Genomic DNA, 18600 nt, shown 5'->3' on the forward strand with positions numbered 1-18600 from the left:
AAGTTAGAAAATATAAAAAATAATATTTACAAATCAAATCTAATCAATTAATATATTATTATTTATGAAAATCTAAAAATTAAAAGCCCTTCTTTTTTTAGAAACAATAACCTATTTTCAAGAATTGGTACAAAGCTAAACAGGCCAAATGTTGTCTGTAATCATTAATCATGTTTTTTATGTCCACAATGTTATCTTTCATGTTGGGCTTATTCACTTTAAGATGTTCAATCCTTTCATATATTTAACATTTTGATGCTCTTGCCAAATTTAGATGAAAAGAAGAGTAATTTGAAAAAAATTAGGCTCCATCAAACTTTTCTCCGTTATGATTTTTTCTTGCAAGAACCTTAGGACCCATTTTCTTCACCTATAGGGAGCGTTTTTTATTCATCGAATGAAGAGATTTTATAAGAATACATGAATGGTATGATGTTTCCATGAATTTGTGAATGTATGTACAATAAAGATGAGGCATACCTCACTGAAATGCAATGCATGCACCATTAAAGTTTGATGATAATCATATTTTTTTCACGTATGTTCACCATGTAACAGGACATATTTATATTAAATGAAGTGTATCTATAATGTGAATACAATGGGAATCATATCTTTTTTCAAGTGTATGTAATGACCCAGCATATGAGTAACGAGACACATTTATATGAAATACACCGTATGCACAATAGAAATTATGTGAATGTATATACATGGAATGCAATGTCTTATTTTATGAGAGATTGTGTGCTTGCATGAAATGCTATTTGTACAATGCACATTTTATAGAATCATATCATTCATGAATCTATATATATGAAATACAATATCATACTGCATGAGTAATGAAAGGCATAAATATGATTGATGAAACATACTTATATGAGATGCACTAACATATTTTATGCACTAACATATTTTATGCATGGGATACAAAGCATTTACAATGCAAATCAAATGAAATTGACTTTGACATTTAGGTACAAGATGGAGTGCATGTACTATGCTATTAGTTTCACATGCGAAACATGATAGAAATAACCACAAAAAATATTAAATGAACTACAAAAGATAAAATTCAAAATCGTAACTCTCTATTTTGCAAATTCCTACAAATGCAAATCTTGAACAAACACTAAACCAATAATATGCCACAAAGAAAATTTATTGGATGTGTCTTTTTATTTCATGTTCCATTACCGAGACATTTTTACAAGGCTCACCAGACAGCTTGAGGTTTTAAAACTTCTCTTTTTATTTAACAAAAAAAAATTTGAGAACATAATAACAAAATGAATACATAAAAACTTGATTCTAAATTCAATAGAAATTTTGGGTTAAAGTAAAAAGGGTAAATTCTAAATTCTAAATACATAAAGGTAACTGGACTTGCTGATCGAGGTGTATCCACTACATAAGTGACTACAGTAGGAAAAGTTGAAGCAAATGCTTCTGTAATAATAGCTCCTGAAGCAGACCAAGTAAATATCTTAATCTGCCCAGGAGTATCCACAAGAACATAGTCCTTCACGCAACAGCAGGATGTGGAACGACAGTTTGAGCTTTCTTCTCTTTTTTACAGGAAATGTGCAAGCATAAAAAATATTGAATAGGGGATGAAGGAACTACCTGTCCTATAATCCTCTCTGGGAACATTAGCTTCCTTTTCCTTTGGTCCAGCTCCAACCCTTTTTGCCCCAGACCTCTCTTTGTTATCTCCTTTTCTGCTCCTTTTTTTTTTTAATGTTTATGGTCGCACCCAAAGCCTTTATTTTTTCTAATGGATTCTCGAAGACTTTCCTTACCTTCTTTTTTTAAAAAAGCTACTACTTATTTTTTTAGTTTTCTTCTCCTTTCTCCTTACCCAGAAGTTTCCCTTTTCTGCATTTTCACCTTCTCTTGCTACCTAAAACCCTTTTCCATTCCCAGAAACCTTCTTTCTTTATTTCTTTCTAATCTCCAAAAAAACCTCCCCCTTATCTGATTTCTTCCCTCCTTTTTATATTGAACCACAACCTTCTTCACCAAGCTTCCCCGTTTGTCCTATTCTTCTCCTTCCCACTTCCCTACAGCTGCCTTGGCGGGCCACTACCTTTGTCATTTTTGTCTGCTGCAGGTGCCATCATCCTGTCCTCCACTGCAGCAAACCAGCATGTTTGTAGCTGGATGTCCCACCCGTACATGCATGCCCATGCGTTCAAGTGAAGGAAACAAGATGGCTTCCTCTCCTCTTTCTTTTGTTCCAGTTTCGGTTTGGGCTTCCAAGAATCTCCCACTTAGTGACTTTTCATTTCAGTCTTTACTTGCATGTGTTCCCATATTTCTTCTCATAAACAACTGGATGGCCCCTTTTGGGTCTTTCTTTCTCTTAGTTTTTCCCCTTTTTTTGTTTCAGACCTTTTCCGTAAAGGCCATGTCTTAGGCCGGTTGTAATGATTTATTTGATCTCAATTTTTCTTGTAATATGGGCCGTATTAAGGGCCCTATTTGGGTCTCCATTTGGGCCTCTAAATGGACTTTTATAACGGACTATTTATGAACTGTAATTGGGTTATAAATTAAACTTATAATTGAGTCCTCTCTCAAGTTACAAATGGGCCCTTAATTGGTTTTCCTTTTTCTTTTTTTTTTATTTAATCCCGAGTCTCATTTGATGATTGCTTGGGCATTTAATTCAGCAAGAAAATAAGCCACCTTAAATTATTGATTTTAATCTCCATTTTAGGGTTTCGCAAAACAAAACATGTAATAAGTTAAAAAAATAAAGATTTTGGATCATTGTATAAAAATGAATTTAAATTAATAATGTTAGATCATTTCAGATAAAATTAGATATTTATATATTTCAATAATTTGTTTTAAATTTTAATGCTAAAAATTATATAAAAAAACAATACATGTAATGAAAAAAATATTAGGTCTTTTTAGTTTTATATTGCAAAATTGATAATTGCATTGTTGTTTTAGGATCATCCATGCAAATTTTTTGTGTTTAAAATTATTAAAAATTAAAATTTAAGCGTTATAATTAAAAATTGAACACTTTTATCATAGGTCTTTTGCAGCCTAAACTAAAACTAAACAAACCTTACTGCCTCTAGGCAGGAGTCTTCCCACGGAAATACTTATTCTCGGAAGGAGGGAACTTCCATAAGCGGGGGGCATTTCTACCCTATTAAGTAGGTTCGGTGGTGGGTGGGGAAGGAATGTTCCCTTTGGATGGATTCATTTTTCATCCTATCTTAAATGACCGACAAGACCAGATGCCTTGTTCTGGCCCAGTATGAGCCTCAGACAGAGTAGAGTCCTACGTTTGCTGTCGAGAAGAAGGGGCCAGGCCTTCTTTGAATGTCCAGCATCCATCTTGATTTACTATTCCATCTAGGGAAGCTCAATTGGTAGCTAGTTCATGACGTGCTGCTGCAGCTGTTTTCCTGTCGGTTCACGATTATCTAAATGAATATTTTACTTAAAGAGATATTCTAAGGCAATGTTCAAAGACTTCATTTCTTAACTATGAATTGTATGTATGCCAACGATGATTAGCCACTAAAAAAGGAAATTGTTTAATTTTATTACATTATTTTCTTTCACAAATAATTTTATAAAAAGCTATAAAAAAGATAAAATACCAAATTTTATCTTTTTTTAGTTTAAAATTTTGTAATTTTTTAAAATTAACTTTTAATTACTTATTTTTTAGTTTAATATACTAAGAGTAATATTTTTTAGATTTTTATGATAATGCAATTAAGGTTGAAAAAATAGATAAAAATCGCTCTTAAATATATTTTCATTTAGATGTGAATAGATATATTTATTAAAACTTCTATGATGATATAAAAGAATTTATTAGATATACTTATTCTCAATCATATTTTGTAAGTAATGGGATGATTAGGTATTTTTGTACCCTATGTGATTGTTGATGAAATAAATAGTGTAGTAATTGAAAAATTAAAATATTATAAGAAATTTAGTATTGAACTATATATTGTATTATGCTTATTGAGATGTAATGACTTTGTGAAAGATAAAAGTTATTGTGTATTTTGATTTATGATTTTGATTTTCTATTATAATTATTGATGAAGTAGATAATGTAGTAATTGAAAGCCTAAATATTGTAGGACGAATTGTATTAAACTGTGTTGGAATGATAGTGTACTTGTGTTGGAGTGATAATTGTTTTAAATTTTTTGAAAGAAAACTATGCTGCTACATTATCTCATAAATATGGTGAAAACTTTTCAAATCATCCAGATTTCAATCCACAGGCATGGACTGAAGATATTGTAGGGGTTGAAGTTAACCGCATTCATGTATATGGCTTTGAATTGGTGAAGAGATTTAAAGACATATTTTACTCAAGTTAGTCCACTGTTGCAGTAATAATATCTCATTCTATTTGTGGTTTGTCATCAATGCCTCATTAGCCTCAAATACAACAACAAATTGATAAGTTAAGAATCGAGTTAAGGACTAAGCTTAAATCTTTCATGGATTAAATGATACAGTTGATGGGGTCTAGATAATTTCCGCCAACATAATTTTCTAAACCTGATGACGACAACAACAATTTTAGATTAGGAGATGTAGCAGCACAGTGAACTCTTATTTTTATAGATATTTTTATAAATGTGATGTTATGGATATTTTTATGGATATTATGAATTGATTTTTTAGTGTTATATTTTGTGGATGTTTGAAATGTTAAGAATGTAAAATTGATAATTTGGATTTATTTCATGGTTATTATGTGGATTTGATATATAGATTTTTTATTTTTATTAATAATTATAGAAATAATAAGCTTTTTAATTAAGTACATTTGTTTACAGGTTTCTTAAATAAATTATGGATGAAATTAAAATTATATCAACGGATTTTACTGATGGAATTTTGTTATTACCAATGAAATTTTAGTATTACCGATAGATTCAGTAATCAATTTTTTGATTAATTATCGATAGGTTACCGACCAATTTTAATGATGGATTATCAACGAAATTTGACTTTCATTTACATAATAACATTACCAAGTTGTTTATTACCGATAGAATGTTTCCTTTGGTAAAAGTCTTATTGACGGAATATTGATTTTTACTGACAAAATAACTTTTTTAAAAAATTAACTTTTTTTAATTCAATAATGGTTAGGAAAGAAGAATGCATCTTGAAAATTTTGAGAAGGTAAGATGAGAAGTCCGGGCAGGAACTAGGGCCAAAACAGGTTTGCACACAAGCCTGGTCGGATCCAGAAGAAAGTAAAAAAAAAATGAAATTTCAAAATTTTTGCTCTAACGGTAGGATAATATGATCCTTCTCATTGTTTTACCACATAATTTACATATCACACAACCATATAACAATCAACATAGTAATACTTTCATTTGGTCCGATTTTCAGACTTACAAATTCTTACTTGACAATTTTACTTTTATATGATATTTTTATACAAAAGAAATCAAAACTTGAAAGAAGTTAAGGAAGAAAGAGTTTGTTTTTTCCCTCCTAAGCTTTAACTGACCAATCTAAGAAATTTCGAATAGAATCGTTGAAATTGTTCATAATTGTTCTATCTATCTTCAAGGTTTTTCAAGTCTCTTAGGGCTCCGGGGACCGGCTTCGCGGGACCTTTCGGTCCTCTCTTGGCTAGGCTCTATTGGGCGGAGCTTTCTCGAGAAACTATCAAGCAAACCACTATAAGTACCCATCGAGTCGAGCAATGATCCAATGAAGCAAGCTGCTCTTTGTCACCCCATTTTCCGCGGGAACCAAGAGCAGGAGCAGCCCATTCAGGCTTGATCAATGAAAATTTGACTATTTCTAGGCCGGAACCGTAGCCAATGAGTCTGCTCCACTCCTCTTTGTTCTGCACCACTTGGCTTTGCATGTATTGAATATTGAACCTTAATTTTGAAAGAATCTATCGCCTAAAAGAGGTGGGTCTATGACATTATTTATACACTTAAATGATAAATTTATTTTAATTAATATAATCGAATGAAAATTTTATAAGGTATGACTAGTTCTTTAAGTATAATTCAAAACTATTGACATGTTTACATTTAAAAATCACCGAAGTTGTCATGTATAAAATAATTAAAAAGTAAAAGTTCATTTATAAAAACTAAAAAATTGGAGAGAAATATATTTTAGCAGGCACTTCAAGAGTAAATTTGTCTTAAAATGATTTTTTAGATTAATCTTTTTTCGATGATAAAATTTTTCACCTTTTTGGATAAAATTCATATCACCTAACAAGACGATGATCTAATTACATTTAATAATTTAAAATCACTATTACATAAAATTTTTAAATTTCTACCAAACATTATAATAATTATGGTAATTAGATCATCCTCAATTTTTTTTAAAAAAAATTACCTAATACCAAACTCTAATTAAAAAATATCAAAAAGATGTGATGGTTTTAATGTTCTGTTATTAACAAACTAATTTGTCAATTATGTTTGATTATTCGATGAAACTAAACAAAAATTTGAAGTTCAAGCTTGGATAAAAACCACGAATGGGCATTGGATATAAACACAAAGCCTATTTCAACTGTTGAACTGATATACTGCTAGACATTGCTGCGGTTAATTGGCTTCCATGCATTACAAAGGCCATTTTTTTTATATCAACGATACAAGTAGTCTTTGATTATAAAAATACAAATGACCAACGTGTTTAACGCAACAAATTGCCATATTAAAAAATTTTTAACATTATTAAAGATAAGCTTTTTTAATCTTTTTATCTATAACTATTGACTTGTAGGTCATCTCGTTTGAATTATTAAAGAAAGTTATTCTTTTATAAAACCTAAGATGCAAATCACTCAAGTTGAAGCACTACTGTTTTGGCATATTTGGACATCGGTGCTCTTCACATGATCTAACTAAAAAAATGTAAAACCAAGCTCAATATTGGTTCTTTATTTTTTAATATTTTGTAGTTCGAAATGGATAAAAATTTCATTATCTCGTATCAAAGCAAAATGTATCATATCACAAAAAAAATTATGTATTTTAAAAAAAATTTCCATGAATTTTAATTATATACTCAATAAAAATAAAAAACTAAAGTAATTTTTATTTTAAAAAATTTGAAATTTAATCTTCAGCATTCTCAGGTGTCAAAAGATCAACGTTAAATGACTTTGCTAATGTCAGATATGTTTGGGCTAAAAGCCTCTAATCCAATCACACCAACGGAAACAAAATTAAACAATAAATCAAACACACAAGAGACAATAATTTAACGTAGTTCGATCCAATCAACCTACATCCACGGATGAGAAACAGATCCACTAGTTGTAAAGAATTATAAACATACATCAAATCATCGATCTCACTCAACAATTAATACTCATAAAACCCTCTCAATCTCCTCTAGTGCTATGAAGTATTCTCAATCCAAACAAACACAAACTCAAATTCTTGTGCACCCTTTCAACATAATCAAACACATACACATATGCTCTCACACATCATACATATATAGACCCTCTCAGTTTCCTCTAATCCACTCACAAACAAACATATACATCCATAAGACGTAAAGCCCCAATACTCCTATGGGGTGTCTATCCCACAAAACCAACTCTCTTACATCTTTTTCTCATACCTAACCCTGTAGAGATTTCACCTATTTATAACCATACAAACTTGCTCATTAAGAATCTCTCTCCTCTTATAATTCTTTTTCTGTAAGTCAAACTTATCTATTAAGAATCTTTTTTCTCTTATAATTCTTCTCTTGCAAGTCAAACTTACCTATTAAGAATCCATTTTTCTCTTAGAATTCTTATTTTGTAAGTCTTATTGTCCATCAAGCAATATCTAACAAATCTCTAATAAATTTCAAACAAATCTCTTATAAAATTTGAGTCATTCTTTCTAACAAGATATACATGTAATTTGTTTGATATTACAAGATAAAATAAACCATAACTAACATTTTTTAGGATAAAATAAAGATAAATTTTATGTTCTGAACAAAATATTAAAAGATCTAAAAAAAAGCTAAGATTTCAAATTTCCTCTATTTTTTTTCTTTTTATTGCTGTTAAAAATGAAAAATTTTTCACGCAGAAAAAAGTTTAACATCCAAACTGAAAAGTCAAATTTAAAAAAAAAAATTCTAATAAAAATTTCTACTTTCCACCGTCCAAAAAACCCCCTTTGGTTTTTCCATTCACAGTTTCCAATCCCAACAACAAATTAAGGATAAAGAGCCAACCCCACATTTCACATTTCATCCCAAAACATGTCATCATAACATGAGTGTATAAATAATTGAGTTTAATTTCCGTTTAATTACTCGAATTTTACTTGCCTTCTTTTTAATACAACAATTGTTGCTCTAGAGTACATTTGTATGCGTGATAAGAGTGATAAGAAAAATCCTATCGGATTGTGCATGTTGTTTTATTTGTTGAATGTTTAAAAATTCAATTTTAAAAGGCAGCGAAAAAGCTTTTCACAATGCAATCAGAAAGATCTTTAGTTGAATTTTTAATTATGTGTTGATGATAAACTCTTATACCATTTTTATTGCTCTTTCTCATTTAAATATTTATAAGTGATAAGTTATTTTTTTATAATCAAATAAACCGGCATTCAATAATTGAGATAGCTAGTTTATTTGTGGATATATAATTTTGTTCGGACAAAATTTAATCGAAATCCACCAATTGAGCTCATTAAAACCCAAGTTCATTTCAATAGATTTCCAGATTCAAGTTCTATGTTCATGCAAAATGAACTCGTTTTCTAAACTCTTCGACTCAATCATTTTATATATTTTGATTTCAATTCTAGAGTATAAATGTTGATTTTAATAATCGAGGTTGGGTCCCGAAATCCAATGTCAAATGGTAGTAAATGTTTTGACATTTTATTGGTGTAAACCTCAAAGGTCAACTTAATCAAACCCCAAAACCTAAATCTTGATTAAACTCTTAGTCAAACCCTAAAATCAAACACTACCTAAACCCTAAACTCTAACCCCCTAAAGTTTCAAAACCCAAAATCTAAACCCTAAACCAATTTGTCAATCATGTTTAATTATTTGATAAAATTGACCAAAATTTGAAGTTCAATTTTAGGATAAAAACCACAAATGGGCATTGGATATCATCATATAACCTATTTCAGTTTCAACTTTTGAACGTAGTGTTAGACAATGCTGCTATTGGCTTTTTTTGGGGGGCTAAATATGTTGTGGTTGGCTCTCCATGGATTAGAAAGGCATTTTTTTTTTAATCATCGCTACATGTCGTCTTTCATTATGTTGATGGTTTTCTACATTTGGCGAGTGAATGTTTTTCTGGAAGCTGATTAGATGATTAACTTGAAAGCTGGAGTGATTTGTAAGAAAATGTGATTTCTAGGAGTAAGAGGCAGGATTTTGAGGCATGCTCCAACGCTAAAATCAGTAAAATATAATAGGTGGGAGAAAGTAGAAAGAAGGTAAGGAAACAGATAAGTGTGAACTTGTTAACTTGACATTAAAAAAATTAACTAGAAGACCAGAGTATAACGCATTATAAAAATACAAATGACCAATGTGTTTAAAGGTTTAGGTAATTATGATACAAATTGAAAGAGAAAGGAAACACCAAATTGCCTTAATAAATTTTTGTTCACATTATTAATGATAAGCTTTTTTAATCTTCTTATCTATAAAAATTGACTTGTTGGTCGTCTCGTTTGAATTATTAAAGAAAAGTTATTTTTTTTAATAAAAACTATGATGCGAATGAGTCAAGTTGAAGCACTACTGACTGTTCAAAGAAAAAAAAAAAAAAAAGAGTTGAAGCACTACTGTTTTGGCATATTTGGTCTCGATTCATCCCGAGTTCCTAGGCATCAGTAAGTTTCACGTGATCTATCTAAAAAATTGTAAAACCAAGCTCAACATTGATTCTTAATTTTCTTAATTTTTCGTAGTTCCAAATAGATAAGTTTTTTATTATTTTATGTCGAAGCAAAATATATTGTATCATATAAAAATTATGTATTTAAGATTAGCGTCAAGAAACAATTACTCATTAAATTCAAATACAAGATCATTTATTATCGAAACGAAGGAATTTACAAATGAAGCCAACTTCAAGATTTTTCAATAAACATGACTAATTGGAATAGAATAATAACCCATATTAAAACCATTGAGAATTCAAATATATAAGATCATATTGGCTATTCTTATCCAAATCTGCAATCAGATCTATCAAAGCCCTTGGGAAGTTTCAATGCTTAGAAGCACTAGTAATTGGACTTGTCAGCTAATTAATAAATAAGCATCTTAACTTAATGGAGCTCATATATTGATGCAGCGATGAAGGATCTTAAATTCTTAATGATTACGGTGTGCGCATGTGCGAGCACCAAGAAAAAGAATAAAAAGAAAGTGACTTTGCCACATGATAAAGAATAATTCTAGTATGAATATATAAAAGATAAAACCTCTTTTTCTTTTTTTCTTGCAATGGATTATTAACCCTGTCGAAAGTCATTCATTATAAATTGGGATATATGTTTATGCTCGAAGCAGCTAAAAACCTTCAGTTTTGTTTCCCCTTTCCTTTCACAATGTCAGTGATATCCCTCCTCTTGTTTACCATCTTTGCTTCCATTGCTATAGCTTCTGTTCCTCCCTCTTAAGACATTTCAATATGTCAATGAAGGAGAATTGCGTTTTTATGCTGTAGAATATGGTGGAAACTTTAGAGCTTTACATCTTTTTGGTGGCCCATTCCGACTATGCTTCTATAACACCACTCCTAATGCATATACCCTGGCATTACTAATAGGATATGAGTATTCAGATTCACCGTTCATGGGGCTTTGGGAAGCCAACCGTGGCAACCCGGTTCGCGAAAATGCCACGCTGAAGTTCGGACGTGATGGAAACCTTGTCTTAGCCGATGTTGATGGCCGGATCGCTTCGCAAACTAACACTGCTAACAAAGAGGTGACAGGGTTCAAATTGCTCCCAATGGTAACATGGTGCTTCATGATTCCAAAGGTAATTTTATTTGGCAAAGTTTAGATTATCCAACTGATGCCCTCTTAGGGGGCCAGTCCCTTCGGCTTGGTGCTGGAACCAAGCTTGTATGTCGGACCTCTAATGTTGACAATTCGGAGGGGTCTTATAGCCTAGTCATGGAATCTAAAAAACTAGGTTTATACTACAATAGCCCAAATACCGCCAAGCCAGTTCTTTACTTCTTATGGATAAATGTTAACGAGGGTCCTTTAGAATATGTAAAGTTCTATTCTGCTCCGGAAGATCTTAAGGGTTATTCCTATGGTCTAAATTTAGAGTATCACGTAGCTAATTCATCTATCGGAGCGACGATTCGGGTGGGAAGACCAAACTACGACAGCACGTTATCGTCTCTTAGACTTGGATCAGACGGAAACATTAAGATCTACACTTTCAATGACCTTGTCTTTGAGAGTGCTTGGGAAGTAACCTTCACTCTTTTATTTAGAGGTTCTCTTTGGGGTAGTGAATGCCAATTGCCTGAGAGATGTGGAAATTTTGGGCTTTGCGAGAATAGCCAATGCGTTGCTTGCCCATTACCAAATGGGTTGATGGGTTGGAGTAAAGATTGTCAGCCCAAAAAGTTAACCAGTTGTAAAGAGAATGATATTTATTACTACAAGCTTGAAGGGGCCGATTATTTCATGAGCACTTACACCAGTGGAAACGGACCCATTAAAGAGGATGAATGTGGCAAGAAATGTACTAAGGATTGCAAGTGTTTGGGTTACTTTTACATGAAGCAGTCATCAAGGTGTTGGATTGCTTATGATCTCAAAACCCTAACAAAGGTGGCTAATTCAACCCATGTGGGTTACATCAAGGCCCCAAAACCATTTACAAGCCTGGGCTAGTTTCCTTTGTTTAGAATTTAACATTTTCTTATATCCAATAAATTAAGTGAAAAGTGTGTGTGGTTTTTTTAGACCAATGATTTTTAATTTTATGAAGCACTCCTTTAATCTTATTTGAATGTCTGGAATCCTTTTTCTAACAAGAAATAATCTCTTTTTTTTTTGCAAATATAACGTCATTTTTTCTTTTTTTTTTTAAGATAATTTGAGCAGACCAATTTATAAGCTTAAAGTAATGCAGAAATAGAAAAAAAAAAAGTACACTTGTTGCTTAATTCAATTAATTTATATAATTAATTTTTAAAAAATAACATATAAAATTTTAAATTTTAAAATTTAACATATACAAAATGTACCGATTTCCTTTTTCGTGACAAAATTAATCAAGAAATATATTTTCTCTGCTGCAAAAATTCTACGACTTTGGCGTGGGTTTTGGTTCTCGACAACAAAATCAAAAGGAGAGACCAATAAATAGTATGCCTTGACTGGTAAGTTTCTTCCAAGTCTCCCCATAAAAAGCTCCACGATTCTTGGTCTCCAAATAACTTCATGTATAGCTGTAATTACGCAACAACATTGAAAGTTTGATGTCTCAAAGTAATAAATAAGGCAGGTTTTTCTTCTATCCTTGGTGTCTTTACTACTCGTCTCTTTTCCATCTTTGATCTGACTAGAAAAAATTAAAATCGCACCATTGGCTACGGACAAGAAGCTTGAACCTTAAATCATTGGCCAATGTTTTTATGTTCTTGTTCTATTTCTTGTTATTCCACCTTGGCAGCACATAAGAAGAGAAAAAAAAAAAAAAAAACTTATCTGATCAAATTATTAGATCGGGTAATTGACGCCTTTAATCCTATATTTTAAATAATTTAATTTATATTTGTGAAACTTTTTTTATATGGATAAATTTGTCATATACTAAAATTTTATGATAAATAATTGAATTTTTTATGCATTAATAATCATATATTATTTAAAACAATGGAAAAGAAAAAACTAATTAAAGAATAGGATTTTGACATGCCAAAGCATGCCATTTGAGCATGAGTGTATAAATAATTGAGTTTAATTTCCATTTAATTACTTGAATTTTACTTGGCTAATTTCTAATAGGACAATTATTATTTTAGTTGAATTTTTAATTATGCGGATGAGAGACTCTCCTACCATTTTTATTGCTATTTATCATTTAAATATTTGTAAATGACACGTTTCAATAAAAAATGTATAAAATGATAAGTTATTATTTGATAATCAAGCAAGCCGCCCCTCAATAATTGAGATAGCTTATTAGGGTAACTTATCAGCCAACATGCACATCAAAGTCAAAGTAAAGAAAAAGGGCTAATTCAAGAAAATATGTGGTCCAATTGAAAGGCTAGCAACCAATGGTACAAATAAATAAAGGTTTTAAAACTTCAACAATGGTATTCAAGTCAACCAAGCTATTTGTGCCTTGGCATGCCCATAAATTGAATTAAAATTGAACATTATTGTAGTAGATTTATTATATAATACTTTTCAATTTTGTTATGTCATCTTACCACCATCCTCATGCTAAAGACTAAAAGTTTACTTGTCACTTCATTAATTAATAAATTAGCTATACCCTAAGTCTAAGTAGAAGATTTTGAGTTCAATTTCTCATCCTCCCTTAAAAAAAACAGAAAGGAAAATATAAGATTCAATGTACTTTATCAAAATTTAGGCTTTTACCTTTTGATTTAATGATTAAGAGATTTTAAGGAAGATATGTGGATATAGGTTTTAATCTTGCCATCTTTTTTTTTTCTTGTAAAGATTTTATCCTCTTATGAACAAAATAAAAAATAAAAAAAATAAAAATTTAAATAACTGAATTAAGTTTAATTCATAAAAGCCTATTTTTCAAATAATCAGTGAATCAAAAGATATTATCGAAGAAGATAAGTACTACTCAGGTTAAAATTTGTGGCATGAAAACATATCACTCGTAAACTTTGGGTGAGTGGTGGGATTTTTTTTAATCAAAATTTTGAAAATTTTAGTATTTCTCTATTGGAATAAGATTTTAGGGTTTAGATGGGATTTTTTTACCCATTTATGAAATTATATCAAACAACATTCAGGCAAGGCACCATCCAAAACATTAATGCATCTATATTCTAGAAATTAATGGAAGTTTAACATTTCTAAAAAATAAGCAAAAAAAAAGCTGGAAGTATAAGAGTGAGATTAGTTTACTTGTAGTTTTTGTAAAATGTAATTTACAAGTAATTTCATTTATCACAGAAGAATGGAAGTTCGATTTTTTAAAATAAAAAATATTTACAATTGAATAAAATGATTCAAATATTATAATTTATTATAATATTATTGTGATTATTTAGTCTCCTACTGTCAATTATTTATTTTTTAAAATTCCGTACCCATTTGGCGTATGCGGAAAAAAACGATACTTGAATAGTTGGTGTATCTATTTTAACGAATTAAAATAATATCCTTCCTGTTATAATAAAAATTAAGATTAAATTTAAGTCAACTATCAAGATTATTGGCAAAAAAAAAAAAAAAAACTATCTAGATCCTAAACTTCAATCTGAGACATCTGCATTACATAAAAAAAATATTAGATCTAGTATTTTTCGGATCTTTAGCTACTGCCAATATAATTTTGAAATATCTTTTCAATATCTTCTCTTCTAAAATCATACTTTATAATTTTAAAGAACATACAAAAAAATATTTTAAAATTTAATTTAATTAATTCTTACAATTATTTTATATCAGTTAACAAACTTAAAATTTAAAATTTCATAATTATAATGATTTTTTTACTATTAAATAGCGTTTTTTTTAAATAATAAAAATAAATGATTTTTTTTATCAAATCACATAAAGATCACTGTCATTTAATATTAAAATGGTCGCTTTTGATTTCCACAATTAATGGACAGACCATGAGTTGTCCTTTTCAAAATTTCCTCACATATTTTCTTCCCTGTTTTCTCACTTGTAAAAAGATAAATCTTAATAGCTAAGGTTATATTTGAATTGATGATAAAATTAATTATGGTAAAATTAAATATTATTATTATTATTATTATTTTAAAATTTTATTATAATTATAATTTATAAAAATTAATAATAAATTCTTTTAAATAAATTTTATTAAAATTAATACTTAAATTAATTTAAAGATGTAATAAATTCAAACGTATTACACCAAATATGAGGTAAAACCCAAATGGGTACTAAAATCCCAAAAGAATATCCAATAATATTCTCTTTTTGACTACCACGGGGCGCAGCCTCAATGGTGGAATAAGTAAGAGCAACCGACCACCTCATCTCCATCTTCCGTAGTCAAAAAGGCACTGCATGAAAATAGGCCCACCCATGTCACGTCTTGTCTTTGGTTTCTCCTGCGATGCCCCCAATGCAGTGCTTTGCCTGAACGAAGCCTCCAATGCAAGTGCTTTGCCTTGGTGTCGAGAAGCAAAACGACATTAGGACTGAATGGCCTCATGTTTAGTAACATTGGCTTCAAATATTTTTTGATAATTTAAAATATGATGTATTTCATATTAAATAAAAATATTAATTATTAATAAATAAAATATTAATTTTATTTAAATTTTAAATAATTATTATATGATAAATAATCATAATTATTTAAATATAAATAAATTATTATTTTTAAAGATCAGATTATACAGAAAGTCATAATCATCTTAATAAAAATTTATGTCTGTTTATTTATTATAAATAAAATTTTTAATATAATATTTTCACTGCTTCTGATTGGAGAGATTGATATTTTGTTATATTCTAAAGGCATAGTTACTTTTACAAAAATATTCTTTACGCCTCAAAGATAAAATTATTTTTTATTATTTCTCTTCTCTTATTTATTTTTTTAATAATTTAAAGATAATTATGAAAATTTTATATTTTACATGAGGAAGAAGCAAGGAAAAAAAATTGACATGATTTGGAGATCAATATTAGAAAAGGTTCAAGATGTCACAAGATTAATTCTTTTATGGACTAAATTGTTAATTTTCATAAAAATCTTCATTAGAGGTATGTATTTTATTTTTTACATAGTTGCTGGTAAAAATATTCATTGAATGATATAAATACATTAACAATTTATTTTATTAATGTGTAAAGTCAAAATAGAATATATAAAATATTGATTATATTGCATAAGTTTATGCATATATTGAAAATGACTTTATAATTAGGTTTAATGAATTGTATTATATTTATTTGAAAAATTAATACTTATAAATACTATGATGGAAAATAACCTGAAAACATAAAAGAGAAAGACATGAATTGATTTACAATTAAAAAAATTATCACTTGTTATCAAGTAACGAATTAAATTAAATTATAATAGAATTGTTGATTGTTTAATTGTTATGTCTTAGTTATATATAGAACAGACAAACTGTGCCATAGTTTTCAAGAAAACAATTAGCAATGGGTAAAAGAATTTACCATGAAAAATTATATGCAAATAGAGAATATATGCAGAAAATAAGATTTGACTACAAGATTAATTTTATTATTAAATCATGGCACCAAAATTGAGTAATAAGTTGAGTCAAGCTATTTGTATGATTCTATCTTTGTTGGTCGTTTTATAAATCAAATGTTGATATATATATTTAAAATTTATTATTGGTTCAAATTTTAACTAGTATTTAATTTTCATGAAAACTAATTAAAATTAAACTGATATATGTAAATAATTATTATTAAAATATGGTGTTTCATGGATTAATTCATGAATAATAAACCAAAAAATGGTTATTATCAGAAATATGGGCAATGTGACATGTATTTTGCCTGTTAAATGTATTACACTAGAAGTGATTTTACAAAAAAAATTTTATTGTAAACAATCACAAAGTAAAATTCATAAAAAGCCGTTAAAGAGTTAATCAATAGTTACAAAAAGACATTGTTGCTTTTCGTATATGGGATATTAATTAAACAAAAGGGCATGCCATTAAAAAATATTGAAGCATTTGTGGGTTACTGACATTTTGACGGATGTTCATTAATTTCTAATTAGACATGTTTATTAATTAAAAAAGAATATACAAATTCAATGTTCTAAAGGCATCAATACATGCATATATTTAATTCCATTTTGTGATAGCATAGAGAACATTGTAACAGTTTGCCATATATTACAAAAATGAATTGAATGTGATGGATTTTTTTTTTATACATATAAGAAAGATATGGACTACGGAGATAAAATGCCATTATCCAATTAATATATTATTAGTTAAAGATAATAAATGTATTTTTGCTTATTGTACCCCAAAAAAGGTCTTTTGTAGGCTGTTAAAATGAAAAGTGAACAAGTTTGTGAGGTTTTCAATAGTTTCATGACAATGATAAGGATGTGATTGGTTATATACAATATTAACATATGAGCTTAGATAATAATATTGGTTTGTAAAAGCTATGAGCCTTAGAGTTAGCTAATCAATAATTTAACCAATGCAAATTTATCATAAAATTTTGCATGAAATATGTGTATAACTCATATTATATTTATTGTTTATATTATTTTATGAAAATAATTTTTTAGATTCATGTTTCATGACTTGCATTGATATGGTAATCTACTTATTGAAGTGAAAGTATTTCAAATTAGAGTTAAATATATTATGGCCTCTTATTATATATAGGCATATTGGTCTTATAAGTAAAGTTTGAATTTATTATATATTCGAAAATATTATGACCAATTACAAGTGGTAAATAACAAAGATATATAGGTTATACAATGGTAAAAAAATAAAGTTCTCATAAATTTTAAAATTAAGTTTAGAGGTTTCAATAATCATGAACTTGGAATTGGCCATTGGGCAATTACTATATACATTGAAAACTCATGATAACATTTAAGATAGTTGGTTATTACTAAAAGCCATAACTATAAATGAGATAACTTTAATAACTAAATCTATATGATTTGTACGTATGAAGTGGATTATTATGGTTGGCTTAGAATAATCATAAGCCAAAATTGAAGTCATAATCTTGATCATGTTATGGTAGTTTTTTGTTATGTATATGGTCATGGATTGTATAAAATGATTTAGCATCTATGATTTTATATAGTGAAAATTTCAAAGTATATTTACTTTAAAAGTCATAAGTGATTCAAAGATCTTGTAAATTTGAAAACATTTATAATAGCAAAAAGAATGCTATTTGATTCATTTAGGTGATGAAAATGGTTTTGTTCATGGTAATAAAATTTATTAATAGTGTCCTTGATGAAATAGATTCATATAAATATTTATGGATTATCATAAAAGTCTTAAAAAGAGACTATAGAAGCATGATTATATTTGAATCTACTTATTGATGTAAACTCTTATATTGAGTTAAAATATAAAAATTTTGGAACTTTTATTGAAATATTAATATATTAGCTTATATTTCACTAAGGATAGATTTAGAAGTCTCCTATGTAAAAAAAAAAAACTACCAAATAGTGAAAAGATAAATGAAATAGTAACTTCATTAAGTATATATGATATTTTGATAATTGAATGGGATATTCTTTAATAAGAGAATGCATACTTGTACATGGTGGGGATGATAAGAATCAAAAGAAATAAAAAATTAATAGCATGATATTGTAAGATTTTAGTATAAT

General features: G+C 28.7%; 1 pseudogene; it reads left to right on the forward strand.

Annotated features, from left to right (window-relative positions):
- The first annotated feature begins 10489 nt into the window (after nucleotides 1-10489).
- On the forward strand, nucleotides 10490-11991 carry LOC111276546 (epidermis-specific secreted glycoprotein EP1 pseudogene; annotated as a pseudogene).
- The last annotated feature ends 6609 nt before the right edge of the window (nucleotides 11992-18600 follow it).

This window comes from Durio zibethinus, chromosome 25 (assembly GCF_047325235.1).
Source record: "Durio zibethinus cultivar Kanyao isolate XHJ-2024 chromosome 25, ASM4732523v1, whole genome shotgun sequence".
In the NCBI taxonomy this organism is placed as follows: Eukaryota; Viridiplantae; Streptophyta; class Magnoliopsida; order Malvales; family Malvaceae; genus Durio; species Durio zibethinus.